Source organism: Podarcis raffonei, chromosome 2, assembly GCF_027172205.1.
Source record: "Podarcis raffonei isolate rPodRaf1 chromosome 2, rPodRaf1.pri, whole genome shotgun sequence".
In the NCBI taxonomy this organism is placed as follows: domain Eukaryota; kingdom Metazoa; phylum Chordata; class Lepidosauria; order Squamata; family Lacertidae; genus Podarcis; species Podarcis raffonei.
The window spans coordinates 55,710,054-55,726,651 of NC_070603.1; the positions used below are offsets into that span (position 1 = coordinate 55,710,054).

Consider the following 16,598-nt stretch of genomic DNA (forward strand, 5'->3'; position numbering starts at 1 on the left):
GATAGCAACTTACATTTTTTTCATTGTTGCCTCTCTCACTTTTATTTTAAACTTTCATTTATGCTTTTGTTTCAAGTGATTTAAAGCCTGCACCTTGCTTTAAAAAATTATCCTACATATTGAAATTGCCTTAAGGCTTATCTGAAAATCTTGATTTGTTCTGCATGCATACTTAACAAAATGGTATACAGGTTTTTATTTTGCAATTGATCTGGGACTTCCCTTATTACACCTGGATGTGCATATGCTGGTATGCATGGAGTGGTAAGACATTCTAAGAATTCTGGGGCATGCACCAAGCTCCTGTTCCTTATAATGTCCTATTTTCATTCTTGCCCATCGATTCACGCTGCAGGGATGGATAGGGAATCTCATTGCTCATGGGAATCTCATTGTGAATACCATACTGTACCCCTTCACATGGAATGTTTGCAACTAGTATGTTTTGTTTTATGATATTATAATGAGCAACAGTTTGTACTGCATGTTTTTGGAACATTTTTGAGGAATTTCTGCTGAAGAAGAGGGGACTTGTTGCTAGGCTGCTTTTTATCATCAAGTTACTTATACAGTTACTTCAGTAAATGTCACTCAAGAAACACAGTGAGAAACTCATGAGACTTAAATACTGTAGATACTGTGATTTGAGTTATTCCTTTTGATAAGAATATGGGGGGAGAATTAGATACATTTTTCTAATATATTTTAACATTAATGCAATGTAAAATCTATAATATATGCATTAAATGGTAAACTTATACCTAGGAGTTGGGGGGCAGTGTTTAGTGGTAATATTTATCCAACTGATGACATTGCCTGGCATGTCTGAAATTCTTGCTTGTGAAATACTATGCTTTGAAATATGAAAGCTAATGATTGCTGACTCCTTTTTTATGCCATCCCAATCTATTTCTGATATTTAATTTAAACAGTGTATTTAGAAGTTGCTTTTATTTCAGATTGTTCTGCAGTTTATTTATAGGAAAGTAGCACTAATATATACATAGTTCAAGCAACAAATACATTTTTCAGAAAATGCTAAACTGCTTGTGCAAACTCCTCATGTCTCCATAGTGCTCCTCCTTCCTTCCTTCCTTCCTTCCTTCCTTTCCTGCATGGAATAGGAAATGAACCAAAGACTGGCTTATATATGTGAACTCATTGTTTGTTTCTCTCCTAACAAACCATGATAGTGATTCAAGTATGAACATTGGTTCACCATCAGTTTGCTAGGAAAAAAGTGTGCGTAATGACAGCGCAGCCTCTAGTTCGTTTCCTCTTCCACGTGGTGGTGGAGCACCATGGTACTTTTGAGCAGCGTACACCAGCACACTACATGCTTGCTTCAGTCCTAATGATTTAAAGTGACATGCAAACCAGGCCAAAGATCCTCATGGCACTTTAAAGGCTGACTAATTTAGGACGGCAGGAGTGTTTCTAGGCTGGAATATATTTCATCATCCAGAAACTTTGACTAAGATTTGCTCATGACATGGCCATCTAACTCAGATAAAATTGACATAGCTAACAATAGTTATACTTTTTAATGCTGCACAGCTGAACTCTTGACTAATACAACCTTTAGAACAAAGTGAAAATTAATTATGTAAAATTATGAAAATGTTTCTTTTGTAGGACATTGTTGAAACAGTGAATGTACTTGACTGGTTGACATTTATTCCAATTAGTAGTTTATTCCAATTGGTAGAAGAACTAAAGGGCTCTACAAAATCAATAGCAGTGTTTTGATGAATAACTTGTTTTTCAAGTAGGACGTGCATATTGAGCTAGTAACTCATACTTTCACGTTTTTCAGCATGATACAGTTGCAATCCAAGTCCTAATTACCTGGGAATAAATCACATTAAATTTAATAGAATATCCTTTTTAGTATAGGCTTACATGGTTAGGAATATAGTCTACTGGAGTGGCAGTCTTTAACTAACAGCTCACACATTTTCATTGGCAAGGCTGTAAGTTAGGGGCACAGTTTGATTTGATATTTGGTGGAGAGCTATTTTGTTTGTGTTATAATACTATATTAGGAAATTTAAAAAGAAAATATTAAATATAGTTTTATTCCTAAGAGCTTACAGAGCATTTTATTGGTTTAAATGTAAACACTTCAGACATCATGCCTACCCCTCATTAAGGGCGCTGTAGTTATGGTTTGGTGTGATGTCCAGATTAACAACTGTTTTAACAGTAAGCCTGCCTTTAAGGCAGTTCTACTACAAAAAGGGACACTAAGCAAATGGAAAGAGAAAACCTATAGTAGCTCTAGACCAGGGGTAGCCAACATGGAGCCTTGCAGATGACGCAGGAGTTGAACTTCCATTATGCTAGACCATTCACCATGTTGACTGGGACTAATGGAAGTAAGGAGTCCCAACAATATCTGAAAGGCACCAGTTGGGTACTGCTAATTTAGACTAAGCTGTGGCCTTTATTTTAAACAACAGTTGCTGCAAACAGTGGTTTAGCATCTTTTTAAACTGAATTTCAGCAGAAATATGAATGCCTAGGGGACAACAGAGGGGCTGTTATTTTCCAGTTTCCCCTCTTTCCTATTCTGAAGTGTCTCAGGTTTAAGTAATTGTATTTCATCTCTGTGTGTATTGTTGCAAGGATGATATTAAAGGTTTTAGTCTGTTGAAATGGGAAAGCCATACGGTAGGATTACAAACCAAATAAAAAACCATGGCTTGCAAAATAATGGCAAAATTTAGTTTGTACTAAAGGGAAAGCAAATAATTGAAATGGGGAAAGAATAAGCCTTCAAATGGTGGATTGACATTGTGCGTGAATGAGATTCTGCAGCAAGGATAGTGCTCTCCAGAGTTTGTTGGAGTACAGTTCTCATCACCTGGAGTAAGGATGGCTAGTAGTCAGAGATGATAGAAGCTATAGTTCATATGAACACCACAGATTCCCCATTTCTGATCTATGCAGCAAGTACTAATGATTGTACATGCATTTTGGAACATACCTAGGCCAGTCTGCTGAAAGAATAAACCAGTATCATTGTGGAAGTACATAGCTAATCTGTCTATTATTAAATATACTTTTTAAAAATTTCAAATACAGCTTTCATTTTAAAAGATTTCTGAAGGTACTCCCAACTTGCTAATTGCTAGTTGTGTAGATTTCTGCCACATGTGATGTATTATTTAGACTTAACATTTCATGATTTGATATCTGCTCTTATATCTCGCCTGCTTCTCCATGTATTGTTTAATTTTTTAAAAATAGTTATTCTAGTCTGTCATTATGCTTCTCACTTCCTATCCAAGCACATCTGATTTCTCTTGTAAAAGTCACTTTGACAGATTCATTTTGGAGCCCTTGTGAAACCTGATCAGATGTGGCTGGGGAAACTCAGCCAGATGGGCGGGGTATAAATAATAAATTATTAAATTATTATTATGCATGCTTTCTCAGAAGTAAGACTGGGCCAGTTCAGGCAGAAACAAACCGCAACAACCCTTAGGGTCTCACACTCTCTTTTATCTCTTTCAGTGCAGCTGTGATGAGACTGAGAGCTGCAGTATGTTTTTTTGATTAACTGAAGTTTAATATTCAGTTTAAACCCTAAAATGTGTTTTACGCTATGGTTAAAAACTATGGTTAATCTTAACCTAATGTCTGACATTGACTTGTTTCATACAAACCATAGCTTCATCATGTTGGTTTTGCACAGAACAACAAATAGCAGTTAATTAAAACTGGGACACAAGCTTCCAGTGCCCTCTTTGCAGGTGTACTGGAGGGGGAGGAAACATGCATGAGCCTGAGAGTTGCTGGAGCTTTTCCTACCACAATACACATCTTACTGAATTAAGTCTTGCTCCCAAATAAAAGTGCAGCCATAACTAAATCTAAATGAAGACTCTTGCGGCACCTTAAAGCCTAAAAAAAATTATTACATAAATTTCATGGACTGTGTGCATGCTACAAGAAATCTGTTAGCAAAAACAACAGTCTTTTGATACTGCAAAGGCTATGACAGACATGAGTGCCCTATGAGAAGTTGTTACATAGTTTGTAGGTAAAGCAACAAGAGTAACTGCTGTAGTAGGTTTCATGACAGTTGTTAGCCATTTGAACTCTTTTAAGAGTTGTTGGTGTTATACCCATGTTGCCCCATGGCATGATAAAGCCTGAAGTGGGCTGTATAGAACACTCAAATTCAAGATGCATTTCCATTCCAGTGTCATTCAGATGTTGTTTAACCACAACTTCCATCAGCCTCAGTAGTTAATAATAATAATAATTTATTTGTTGTTGCTGCTGTTGTTATTCCCCGACCATCTGGCTGGGTTTCCCCGGCCACTCTGGGCAGCTAAATAACTGAAGAGCACCAGGGTTGGGAGAAGAATATTCAGTACCACTTAGAAAGAGTTAGGAAGAATAAGCAAGTGTATGTGTGCGTGTGTCTGTTTATATTCAAAACAGTATCATTAATATCCATTTAATACCCGAAGCTTAATACCAGATTGGTTTTAGCAGGTGAAAATCATTTCATGGAAGTCCTAGGATGTACAGATTTGCATTTAGCCTTTTATTTGTGTTGTATTCTAGATGTGCTACTTCGTTTGCCAGGAATTCACAAAAGGATAAGGGAATGCAGAGAGACAAAATAGTGCAGATGGAATGTGCACTGCTATGTGAAAGGGGCACAAAGTTTTCCCAAGTTAGTATTCTATGCATGACAACTGCCTGAAAATGGCTTCAACTAATCTGAAGGTTTGTAGTGGATACTAGAGTGGTTCCTGTGTAAAGACAAACTAAAACAATTTGTTCTACTATGGGGAGCACCATTCTGGTATCTGGAGATAGGGAGGAATACTCATTTTGCCTGTCAAAACTAAGCATTTAATAATTTTCATTTGGAGATTGTGACTGGATTTTCCAAATCCATTTAATCAGACACTTATACAGTGGTACCTCTGGTTACAAACTTAATTCGTTCTGGAGGTCCGTTCTTAACCTGAAACCGTTCTTAACCTGAGGTACCACTTTAGCTAATGGGGCCTCCCACTGCTGCCGCACTGCCAGCACGCAATTGCCATTCTCAACCTTGGGCAAAGTTCTTAACCTGGGGTACTACTTCTGGGTTAGCGGAGTTTGTAACCTGAAGCGTCTGTAACCCGAGGTGTTTGTAACATGGGTTCCACTGTACTTAATCCTGTAGGCTCTACCATGGCTCTACCTTTGAAATAAGTGAGGTATGTGTTATATGTAGGAGCTGGCTACAGTATAATTTTGGGTTATTGTTTTTGTTTGTTCTGATGACAACTACAGTGGTACCCCGCAAGACGAATGCCTCGGAAGACGAAAAACTCGCTAGACGAAGGAGTTTTTCGTTTTCTTAGCCGCTTCGCAAGACGCATTTCCCTGTGGGCTTGCTTCGCAAAACAAAGCTTGCCCCGCAAGCTCCGGGGATAGCGGGGAAGCGCAGCGCGTCTTCCCCGCTGTCCCCGGACCTCTTTTGAAGCAAGGGGCGGCGGGGAGAAGATCGCTTCTCCCCGTTGCCAGCCCAGCAATCTCCGGGGACAGAGGGGAAGGCGCGCGCGCCTTCCCCTCTCTCCCCGGACCCCTTTTGAACCAAGGGGCGGCAACGGGGAGAAGCGATTCTCCCCGCTGCCCCTTCCCTTGCTTTAAAACAGGTCCAGGGACAGAGGGGAAGGCGCGCGGCGCTTCCCCTCTTTCCCCGGACGGTCTCCATAGGAACGCATTGATTGATTTTCAATGCATTCCTATGGGAAACCGTGCTTCGCAAGATGAAAAACTCGCAAGAAGAAAAAACTTGCGGAACGAATTAATTTCGTCTTGCGAGGCACCACTGTAATAGAAAGCACTGCCTCTTTTTATCAGCAGTCTACTAATCTGTTTCTCTGAAGCATAGGTATGTGAACAATTGCAAGGGTGCATCAATACATTCAGGAGGGTAGCGTGTTGGTTCACCCAGAGTTAGGTATAAATTTGGTCAACAGTTTTTTCCCTCTGCTATTTTTTAACAATGATGTGAGAAGTTGGTACATGTTTCGTGACGCTAGCCATTGATTTATTGACTTTGAGGCATGTTTCTCATACACTGAGAACAAAATTCTCATTTACTAATTTTACATTAAACCAGGTGAGAGTAGCCGATGGGTCTCAAACCCCTGCATGCTCCAGCAGATTGTGGGGGTGATACCAATAGTGGGTCAAATAGCCAAGAAGACGTTTCTGCACATGCTGTAGAACAGGCATGTCCAAAGTCCATTTCAGGGTCTAGTTTGGCCCCTGTGGCAGTTTATTTCCTGGGGTAAACTCCTAAAAAACCCTCAACGAAACAATTTCAATCCTAAAAGAAGCTCAACAACTCTACCCCTTAAAGCTCAACAACTTCAATCCTTGGAAAGGGTCAACAACTTTGGCCGGCCGCCACGGCCCTTCACTTCATCAGATCTGGCCCTCTTTGAAAAAAGTTTGGACACCACTGCGAGGGAAGTGAGGGGCAAATGGGTAGCCCATCTAGGAGAAGGAAAAAACTGATCCTAAACTTCTGCTGGCTTGTGAGATATCTTCAGGAGAATATAAGGCTAAGAAGTAAAGCCTACTCAAATCTGCAGTGGAGTCCCTAAGATGGTTGGATGGCGCCTTGTATGTCTCTGTAGCAGACTCAGCCCTGTAACTACCCTCAAATTAAATATAGTGGACCCACCACACAGTTCACCAATAAAGCCAATTTATACAATTTACCACAGGCTATCTTGTGGGAGGGAAATTTCGATTCAGGGAGTCTCAGGAGGAGTATTATTTACAAAAGTGGAACAAAGTTGGGTCAGGAGATGCATTCTTTCAGGTAGAAATCAGTTTATTACTTAAACCAAATATAAAGATGTCACAGGCTTAAACACAGTAGTATATGTACAGCTTTTCTTAAACTTCAATAGCTAAAAATCAGTTTTTAAACTTCAGGTAGATGTTCAGGTTTCTAGAATAGGTGGTAAAATGCTTAACTCAATTTCTGTTACTTCACTCTCATTCCTTTACTTAGTTATTATGGCAGGTGTTACAGTTAAATACTTCTGACGCAGCACAGCTTACTTCCCATCTTAATACTTTGGTTTATGAGCGAGGGGCACTTTTTGTCAGTTACCCACTCTCTTGAAAACCCCACTCCTGAAGTATTTCAATTAGTATAACAGACCATTAGTAGATCGTTTCTTTAGAGAAGATGTTCATCTCAAATCAGAACCAATTCTCTCAGACAAACCCTATCGTAATCACACTGTCTCCCATCTCAAATCAAGCCTTATCTCTCAAACTAAACTCTAACTCCAGCTCTTTCCCTTTTCTATCCCTATCTAAAAACTGCTTCTCTTTTTCTCCCTCTCCAAAGTGTTGCTCCACCCCCTCTAGCCATTGTCTTGGGAGCCAATCAGAGCTAGGCTCCTGCACTCTGGTGAGATTTTGAGGAATTTCATCACCAGACTCTGGTCTGGCTCTGCTGTCCATCACAGCCTCCTTCTGGCAGCTCCTGCAGCTGAGCTCCTGCCAAATGTATTGCTCTGCTTTCCTTTGGACCTCATCAGCAAGGCCAAGAGGGAGGGGGGTCTTGTCGTCTGAGTAGCCCAGGACCTTCATACACACTGCCAAGGCGTATGTGCTGGGGAGGTCACTTTGATACTGCTAACACAGTGGTTTGACTTCACCCCCAGAGTGCTTACTGCATTGCCTCTGGAGCAGACAGGTGCCAACAACATTTCTAGCGTTGAGTTATGCTTCTTGTGGGTGACATGGGCCACTTGCATAGGGAGAAACTTCAGAGGTGTACAAAAATAGTATGGTTGGAAATGCTTTGAGATTTGAAGGAAATCTCCTGCAAGGTGTGCAGCAAAATGCCAGCCACCTAGGTAGAGATTGGAAAATTCTTCTGTTGCCCATTGCCTTGGTATGTTTAAGCACTGAGAAGGATAAGAAATGTTTCTGCAGGAAGGAGGAAGAAATCAGTGACATTGAGTACAAGCCAGCAAAATTTTGACTGACTCATAGTCAAGGCAATGGAATGGGGCATAGCTGCAGTTGACCGTTCCATTTGATTGAGGCAATTAATGAGTAACATTTTGCTAGATTACGCACACTTGTTTTAATTCTCAGAATTTCAAACCCATTCTGTTGGCAAATGTGCCAGTTAAACTGCCAAGCAATTTCTAAGGGAGAAAGTGTGCAACTAAGCCTATGTCTTCTGGTCATTCTTTCATAGCTAATATCCATACTTCAAAGTTAAAAACTTCTTAAATTTTGAGATGATACTGGTGTAAAGCTTACATTCTTCATGTTGTAGCAAAAACATGTCTCAAAGTTATCAAAGAAGCTCTGTGTTTGAGGGGATGTGAAAATTCTATATGTAGCATGAGACAACATATTGGCTCATTCGCCCACAAAAGTTATTATTTGCTGACAGCATCATCAAGTACAGCGTATGTGTGAGACAATCTTCTACTACTCCTCTGTGTTTCATTTCACTATTTAGATCTTCATCCGTTCACCTACTACAGTATATTGCATAGATTTGAATTAACTGATCGGCATTACCATCCTGCATAAAATGCAAGTGGTGAAGATTCCCCAAATATATTGTTTGTTTTCTGCTTCATACGGGCAGGGTTGTTCCAGAAGAGTTACACTCATTACTCACTGTTACCACACTTACTCGGAACATGTGTCTACACATCTGCGAACTATTTCTCTGCGTTTAGGGAATAAGCCATTCCAAAATATGAATAGTTTGAGAGAATTTAGCTCAGATATGCTAGAGGAGCAGTTTCTCACTCCAGTCCTGGCTTTCATTTACAGCAGACTGAGTAACTTCAGATTGTTTAGTCGAAGTAGCAAAATGTCTTCACAAGATACACTGCAGAGCAAGAGAGATGCAGTCACAGCCATTTCAGAAATTGAGGTTTATTGAGAAAGTACATTACAGTCATACCTCGGGTGAAATGTGCTTCAGGTTGAGCATTTTCAGGTTATGCTCCGCGGCGACCCGGAAGTAATGGAGCGCATGCGCAGACGCTCAAAATGACGTCACGCTCATCCGCGGAAGTGGTGAACGCGCAGTTGTGGGTTGCATTCGCTTCAAGATGCAAACAGGGTTTAGTAGTTAACTGTTAAGGCTGTTCCAGAGATTGGGGTGGGGGGAGAGAGAGCAGAGGATTAGTAAGATGGCTGCCAGCCACAGAGGCTGTGTAGTGAAATGCTTGGCTTCGGAAGCAGTCTGAAGTATAAGACACAGAACGTTTCTTCCTCACATGCTGTGTGAAACACTGGAAGTGGGAATGAAGATTCCTAACATTGGGGTAATATCCAGAAAGAAGGTAAAAATAATAGATTTTCCTCAGCCACGCCAATACTTTACTAGACATAATCCAGAGTAGGGATGTGGACAAAGAACAGTCAGATGGGAGACCAGGGTTAGTCAGGTTGCGTCTGTCTTTGCAGGGTGTACATTTAGAACCGCCTGGAATTAAGGGATTCAGAGATTTAAGAATGGACATTTAGCCAGGGTCTATAAATGTTTAGTTTTGCTGGCAGACAATTTGGCTAACAAAAAACGTGCAGGGGAAATCCTGGGAAGGACAAGTATGACTTTGATATTCTGGCGTCCCACTTAGTTCTGGGGCAGTTAAAAAGATTCACAAAAGAGTAGTGTGGTCATGAAACTGAGATTTCTAGGTGCACAAAAAATCCTATGGTCCTGGTTTCTGCTTATCAAAAAGAATTAGGCCCGCTGCTTCTAATTTGGCCCACCCAAATCATGCCCAACTTCCAAACACATCAGGTGTAGGACAGATGCAGACACAGATATACAGGAACAATCCGGAGCTAATCAGCACTGATAGAGTCCTGCTGGGATCAGGTGCACTAGGGTATTCCTTATAACCACCAGTTGCTTTCACCATTAATCAGCTGCTGTCATCATGACATGAGGTGGGTGGTCCAGCACAAATATTGGCTGGTGGGGATATTTGGAATCCCGTCGTGGTATGGAAGGGGGTGGAGTCTTCTTTGTCCATTTCAATAGATGCGTTTTGTGGGAAACTTCCAAGGCACCTTTGTCCTGGTTTGCCAGACCTTTACTAGCTCACCTTTCCAAACAAAATGTAATGTTACAATCCAAGGTGTTCATGAGGAGACACACACAATTGTTGAATATCATACTGGCAATATCATACTGTTTAAAATTGAGGTGGGGAGGTGAGGGACGGATAGGACTTTTTTCCCCATCTATAGTACCGACCTTGTTTATACAAAGAAAATTACATCCTTTTATTTGACTGAGGTTTAAACAAGTTAAAAAGTACTGTTTCCAGTACAGATGCTTCGTGGACCTAACTGATTACATCCCTCCATTGTGAGAATAATGTTCGCACAGTTCTTCCACTCTCCTTCCTGTTCTTCTCTTACTCTATTACTCATAAGTTTGTGTAGGAGTCTTTGGTAAGAGACTTTGTCAAAAGCTTTTTGAAAGTCCAAATAAACAGCATCTACTGGATCACCCCATCACCATGCCTTGCAGCACGTGCAAAAATTCTAAAGGTTTCATAAGATAGGACCTACGTTTGCAGAAGCAATGTTGATTATTTCTCAGCAAACTTAGTATCTTTAATCAGTGCTTTGCACCAATTTACCTGGAACAGGCTTTCAGCCAATCTGTCTGTAATCTCCTTGAATCTCTCTGTATCCTTTTTTTAAAAAAGGTGTTACACCAGTCACTTCTCAAAGGCCAGTCTTAGGACATGTTGATCAATAAAGTTGAGTCAGCCACAGGAAACTGTCCTACATCAAATCATTCTTCTAGAACAGTTTTTTTCTATATACATGACTGCATTGTCATGGGCATAAACATCTCTAAATTTGCATCTTCATTTTGAAAGTGTGTATCGCTTCAGAGAGTCTGAGGCATACTAAAACATACCTTTTTTTTTAGTCTGTGATTTCTTCAGTTCTGCATGAAAATGGCTGTTCTGAGGAATAGAATTTTGTCACGACATACCGGTTTTTGTTTGGTTTGATTAGCAGTGATAAAAGTGCCTGGTTAAGGAGCATAAGAGTATAAGAAAAGCCCTGCTGGATCAGGCCAGTGACCCAGTTCAAAATCGTAACCCTTTTTTTCTTCCCCTTCCAACCAGGTAAGAGAATTTATAGTTTCATCAATGCAAGCAACGAGGGTATGGTCTGCTATGGTTAAACATTGTGGATTACCAAATGGGATAATAGTAACAAGCACAGTCTACGAATTTGTTCTGTGAACAACACTTTTTGGAAATTCATATGACCCTTACTTCAGATGGATCAGATTATAAAAGAAAGGTGGTGGCATCTGCTTTCCCTGTTCTGTCCATCTTTGCTGTTTTTGTTCTAGCCAAGACCAAACAACATGCATAACAACACCTGCCATTAAATTTCTACTTTAATATAAAGTTAGTTTTGCAAGCATATGGGAATCGGATAAGATCTTTTACAGATGTGAGTTAATTCCTCAGTCCTTTAATTTTCTTCAGACAAGTAACTTTTGCACATGGATAACTTTTATTAAAGTTCTTGTGTTTCAATAGTATACTGTTCAGAACATGACAGCAATTTGCTCAACATCTTAGAGGGCCTGCATATGTTCACTTTCTAGCAAACTGTGACATTCTTCTTCAGTGCATTAATTTTTAGAAAGTCAAAATAATTTCCTGACTTATTAAAATGAGTGGCTTTTACACGCCATAGAATCTTGGACATGTAGTTTGTGGATCCATCGCTGGACAGCAAGTGAGCTTGTAAATAAGATTTGTGCCAGCTGGCATGCAACTATCCTGAAACTTGTGACTTGTACTTTGGGTTAGAAAAATGTCTTTGTCTTTTTTTTAACCTAGTCTTTAAGGTGGTTCCAAGAAAGAAGCTCTTTTGCTTTGGTTATAGTTGCTTTGTCATGCATGCAAAAATCTCAATTACAGTTAAATGTATCAATTATATAATGTATGCTCTGATAATTTGCTATTTTAAGTCAAAACTCTTGATCTGCTACACCTTTAAAAGTATACCTTACCCTGGTGCAACATATTTTGTCTGCTAAAAAAAAAAGTCTTTCTCTTTCCCCTACCCTCCCTCTGGATCATGGTTTCTTAAAATAAAAAAACTTATTCAGTCTCCTCCTACAGTTCCAGTTATGACATAAGAAAATATTTTTATTTTATAAATTTACTGAACCACTTTTTATCTTAAAAAAAACTCTTAAATGACAAACATAAACAACTACACTAAAAACCAACCACAAAAATATATCCCACACTTAAAAAACAACATTAAATTTAATCCCACCTTTTCTTCCAAAGGAAGAAAGGCAACAAACAACAACAGGGCAGCAAACAACAAAGCAGCAAAACAATATGAGTAAAACAGTATAAGTAAAAATACAATAAAACATATATAAAACATTTAAAATCAGTTTATATTTTGCTTAAATCAGGATGTAATTTAAGATTTCATCATAATTATTATGTATGTGTGCAGAAAATATGTGAGCATCCATTTCATTTAATTTGACAGTTTAGTCAATTACAAGTCCATTAAATGTGAGAAATGTTTCTCAAATTCTGTTTGCTATAACAGTATATTATATATTGTTGCATACAGAAATGATAATATATCTTGTATTTTGAATTATGTGTTGAGATGCACACATACCTGCCATTATCAACATCATGTTTTTTGCAATGTGTGTGAAGTCTACCATACATGTGGATGTGATTAGTTTATTTTCAGATAATCAGTTTCATAGAAACACTTGTGAATATCACATCACCAAAATGTGTAGGTTAGTAGCATGGCCTCTTCTTTATACTGTATACCAACCAAGCATATAGAAATGATAACAATGATGCTGTGTACGTAGTTGGTGTGCGTATGACTTTACTTTCACTTTTTTACTTGACTTGCCATGTCGTGTGATAAGCAACCAACTTTCAAATTCCAAAGTGGGAGAAGAATTTTCCTAGCAGTTACGCAGCAGCCCATACCTTCGCTCCAGCTTGGACGAAAACTTGGGAGGTGGTTCAGTAACCGCAAGGCCAAGGTTTGGATTGGATTTGATATCCCGCCTTTCACTCCCTTTAAGGAGTCTCAAAGCGGCTAACAATCTCCTTTCCCTTCCTCCCCCACAACAAACACTCTGTGAGGTGAGTGGGGCTGAGAGACTTCAGAGAAGCGTGACTGGCCCAAGGTCACCCAGCAGCTGCATGTGGAGGAGCAGAGACGTGAACCCGGTTCCCCAGATTACGAGACTACCACTCTTAACCACTACACCACACTGGCTCTCTGGAGAACCTTCACCATAATAGCACCAAATGGTAAGGAGCTTCTTAAGTTGCTCCTTGACAAAGGGGTGCTCTGAACCCCCTCTTTGAGCACCAGACAAGCTAGAAGGGGCAGGAACATAGAGATAGTTTTGACCTGCAGCTTAGGCTAGCCAGAAATTGTGCATTTGTGTTTAGAAGGATGTAAGAGTTGACTTTCTCGAACATACTAAAACTTGAATGCAGTAGGGATGTATGCAGGGGGTTTTCACACACACCCTTCTAGTTACAGTCCCAACCCTCACCCCTGACTCTGAAACATTGCACCCAAGAGTTAGAGAACACTAGTTCCAGATGCCAGGGACAAACAATGGGGAATGGCCTTCATCTTTTTTGCATCCTGTTTGCGAGTTTCTCCAGTGGTATTGGACTGCTGTTGGAATCAGAATGCTGGACTATGTGAACCATAATTTAATCCAGCAAGAAAATCCTTACATTTTGAGGACTTGGTCTTTTTGAATTTCAATTAGTTACATATTTTGTCTGGATGATGACATAACGGACTTTGAAAAACAAAACAAAACTGTGGCACATGGTTGAGGTTACTTAAGCAGCAATTGTGGTACAAGTACTATTTTTCGATTCTCAAAACATTAGTTCGGAGCAGCATAAGGTACGTTTGGTCCACAGGAAATTGGTAAATTGGCAATAAAATTGACTCCATAAAATTCTTTAAGGTTTGTTTCTTTCTCTTTTTACAATTAAGCAGTGCATAAATCTTACGAAATAAATAAGGCTTGGGACCTAAGTATCTGAAGGACCAGCTTTGGGAAGGATGTCCCCAAGTGTTATATTCCTTGTGACCTTCTCTGTGTCGTCGTCCCCCACCACCTTCAAAAGTTGGGGTGACCAGAGAAAAAACCTTCTTAGTTGGAACACTCCATATGCCAATTGATGTTCCCAGGGAGGCTGGCCTGGTATTAGCTTTGGCTTTTCAGCACCAGAATATAGACCAGGCTTCTTCAACCTTGGCCCTCCAGATGTTTTGAGACTACAATTCCCAGCATCCCTGACCACTGGTCCTTCTAACTAGGGATCATGGGAGTTGTAGGCCAAAAACATCTGGAGGGCCAAGGTTGAGGAAGCCTGATAAAGACCTTTTGATTTTTTCCAGAACTTCCAGCACTTTAAATTCTTATATTGCTGCTTTTGTTGTTGTTTCTATATTTTACTTTATTTGGTTTTATCTTGTGCTTTACTGCTCTCCTGTTGTATACTGTTTTACATCATTGCTTATATTTTGATTTTTAAAAACTTGTTACCATTTTTGTTTAACTTTGTAAGCCTCCCTGAGAGCTTGTGCCTGAAGGAAGGTGCAACAACTTGTAAATAAATGCTTGCATAAATTAAAAACATTTGGTGTATTTGAGTGTGGAACCCTTCATGATGAAATGCTATTTGTGGGTATAAGCAGGACAGGAGTTTTACAAGGAATACATATTCACATAATTTACCATTGCGCGAAAAGCACAGCCATAAATTTTGTTCCTGTGTTAATCCCTCTAAAAACATGCATTTAACCACAGGTTTTAATAAGAGCTTACCAAAACAAGGAGCTAAGCCTAGTAGCATGGTTTGCTTTGTTCTTTACCCACAGGCTTTATCGTTTATCAATTTGACATTTTTAAAATATTTCTGAGATGAAACGTAAAATTAGTGGTACAACAGAATCATCATACCTTTGCTTCTAAGTCATTACTTCAAAGACTGTGCCTTTTAGCAAAATTTGACACAAACCAGGCATAATTGTACGTGCTTGTGTGTTCTTAAAGCTAGATTAGTCTTAAAGGGATTGTATAAGGTCTGAGGCGAACAAAGGTTATTTTGCTTTTAGGATAGAATGAGGAATTTCTTGACGGCCTTTGCACAAACGTTGTATTGTTTTAACTTTATCTAAGGGTTTGTATCCAATTATGTCCTTCTGCTAGCAGGCAGTGTTAGAAACTGAGATATGAAAGTTAAGAGCTAAATGGTACCTTAAACCTAGGTTATGGGCACAACGGAATATCTAGGTACACTTTTTTATAACTAGAATGCAAAGCTGAAAATGAATGAACTGCAGCTAAAATATTATCTTCATTTTTCTCGTGGTCTAGTCCTTCCCCTGCCCACCCCCCTAATATTCTTGAGAGGGTCTCTTCTCCAGTCTTCAGAGAATAGATGGAAGTGGGGAGGCAGAAGAAGGTCCTCTGTTCCTTCCACTCTGCAGTTTTAATCTGAAATCTTAGGCGCAGTACTGCACTCAGAGCTCAGAAACTGCTTGCGCTAATGAATTGCCCTCTTGTAGAATGTGCCTAGAGCAATGGGAGTCTCAAACACAGCTAGCATAATGTTATTTCCTTTTGCAGTCCCCCTTCACCGTGCTGTTCCACTGGGACAAACTTTGGGACCTTCCAAGGTGGTTGCAGAATGAAGGGGAAACTAGCCTCACCCTTTGTTTTTCCTCATGGAATCCCAACCAGGATCGAAGAGCTTTCTGTCACTAGAGATACATAATTGGAAGCCATCCTGTATCTTCTGCATTAGGGTCTCCAAAACCAACAGCATGCTACACTGTTTGTTCACTTTCCTCAATAAAAGTTCAGTGGGTTTCCAAATGCTTTGGATGTGGAAGACCTCAGCAGAAAACCATTATCCTCACCTCATACAAATTTTAGTAACCTTATAGAATAACCTTGGAATAGTTTTTTTTTGGGGGGGGGATTTGACTCCAACTCCCAATTTCAAACTTTACCCCACCCACTTGATCCTCTCCCTTTAATATGCTAATCCCTCTAATCTAGACTAGTGACTGAAAACTTCAAAGTATTTCCTGGAAATATTTGAGACGCTACAGTCTGAAAATAATATGGTCTACTAGCCTCTATGGCAAAATATAGTTAGGAAAAGATGCAGCAGGTCTCTGGGTCAATAGAGATCACAAATCATAATATTGCCCCAGTGTGACAAAACGTCAAGGACATTGAACTAGTGGTTCAGTTCAGGGCAATGTAAAAATACTCTGTGAAAGGCTTTGCATGAGTCAAATGTTCTGATTTTTGTAGACAAGGAAAAAGGTGACTAGAAAGAAATTGTTCCTCTAAGACAGCCTTTCTCAACCTGTGGGTCCCCAGATGTTGTTGAACTACAACTCCCATCACCCCTAGCTAGCAAGGCCAGAGCTCAGGGATGATGAGAGTTGTAGTCCAACAACATCTGTGGACCCAC

The 16,598-nt window shown here is 39.8% G+C and overlaps 1 protein-coding gene across 3 annotated transcripts in view; it reads left to right on the forward strand.

Annotated features, from left to right (window-relative positions):
• NR3C1 (nuclear receptor subfamily 3 group C member 1) overlaps window positions 1-16,598 on the forward strand; it is a 53,392-nt gene that overhangs the window by 4,484 nt on the left and 32,310 nt on the right. The gene's annotated exons all lie outside the window — the stretch shown is intronic.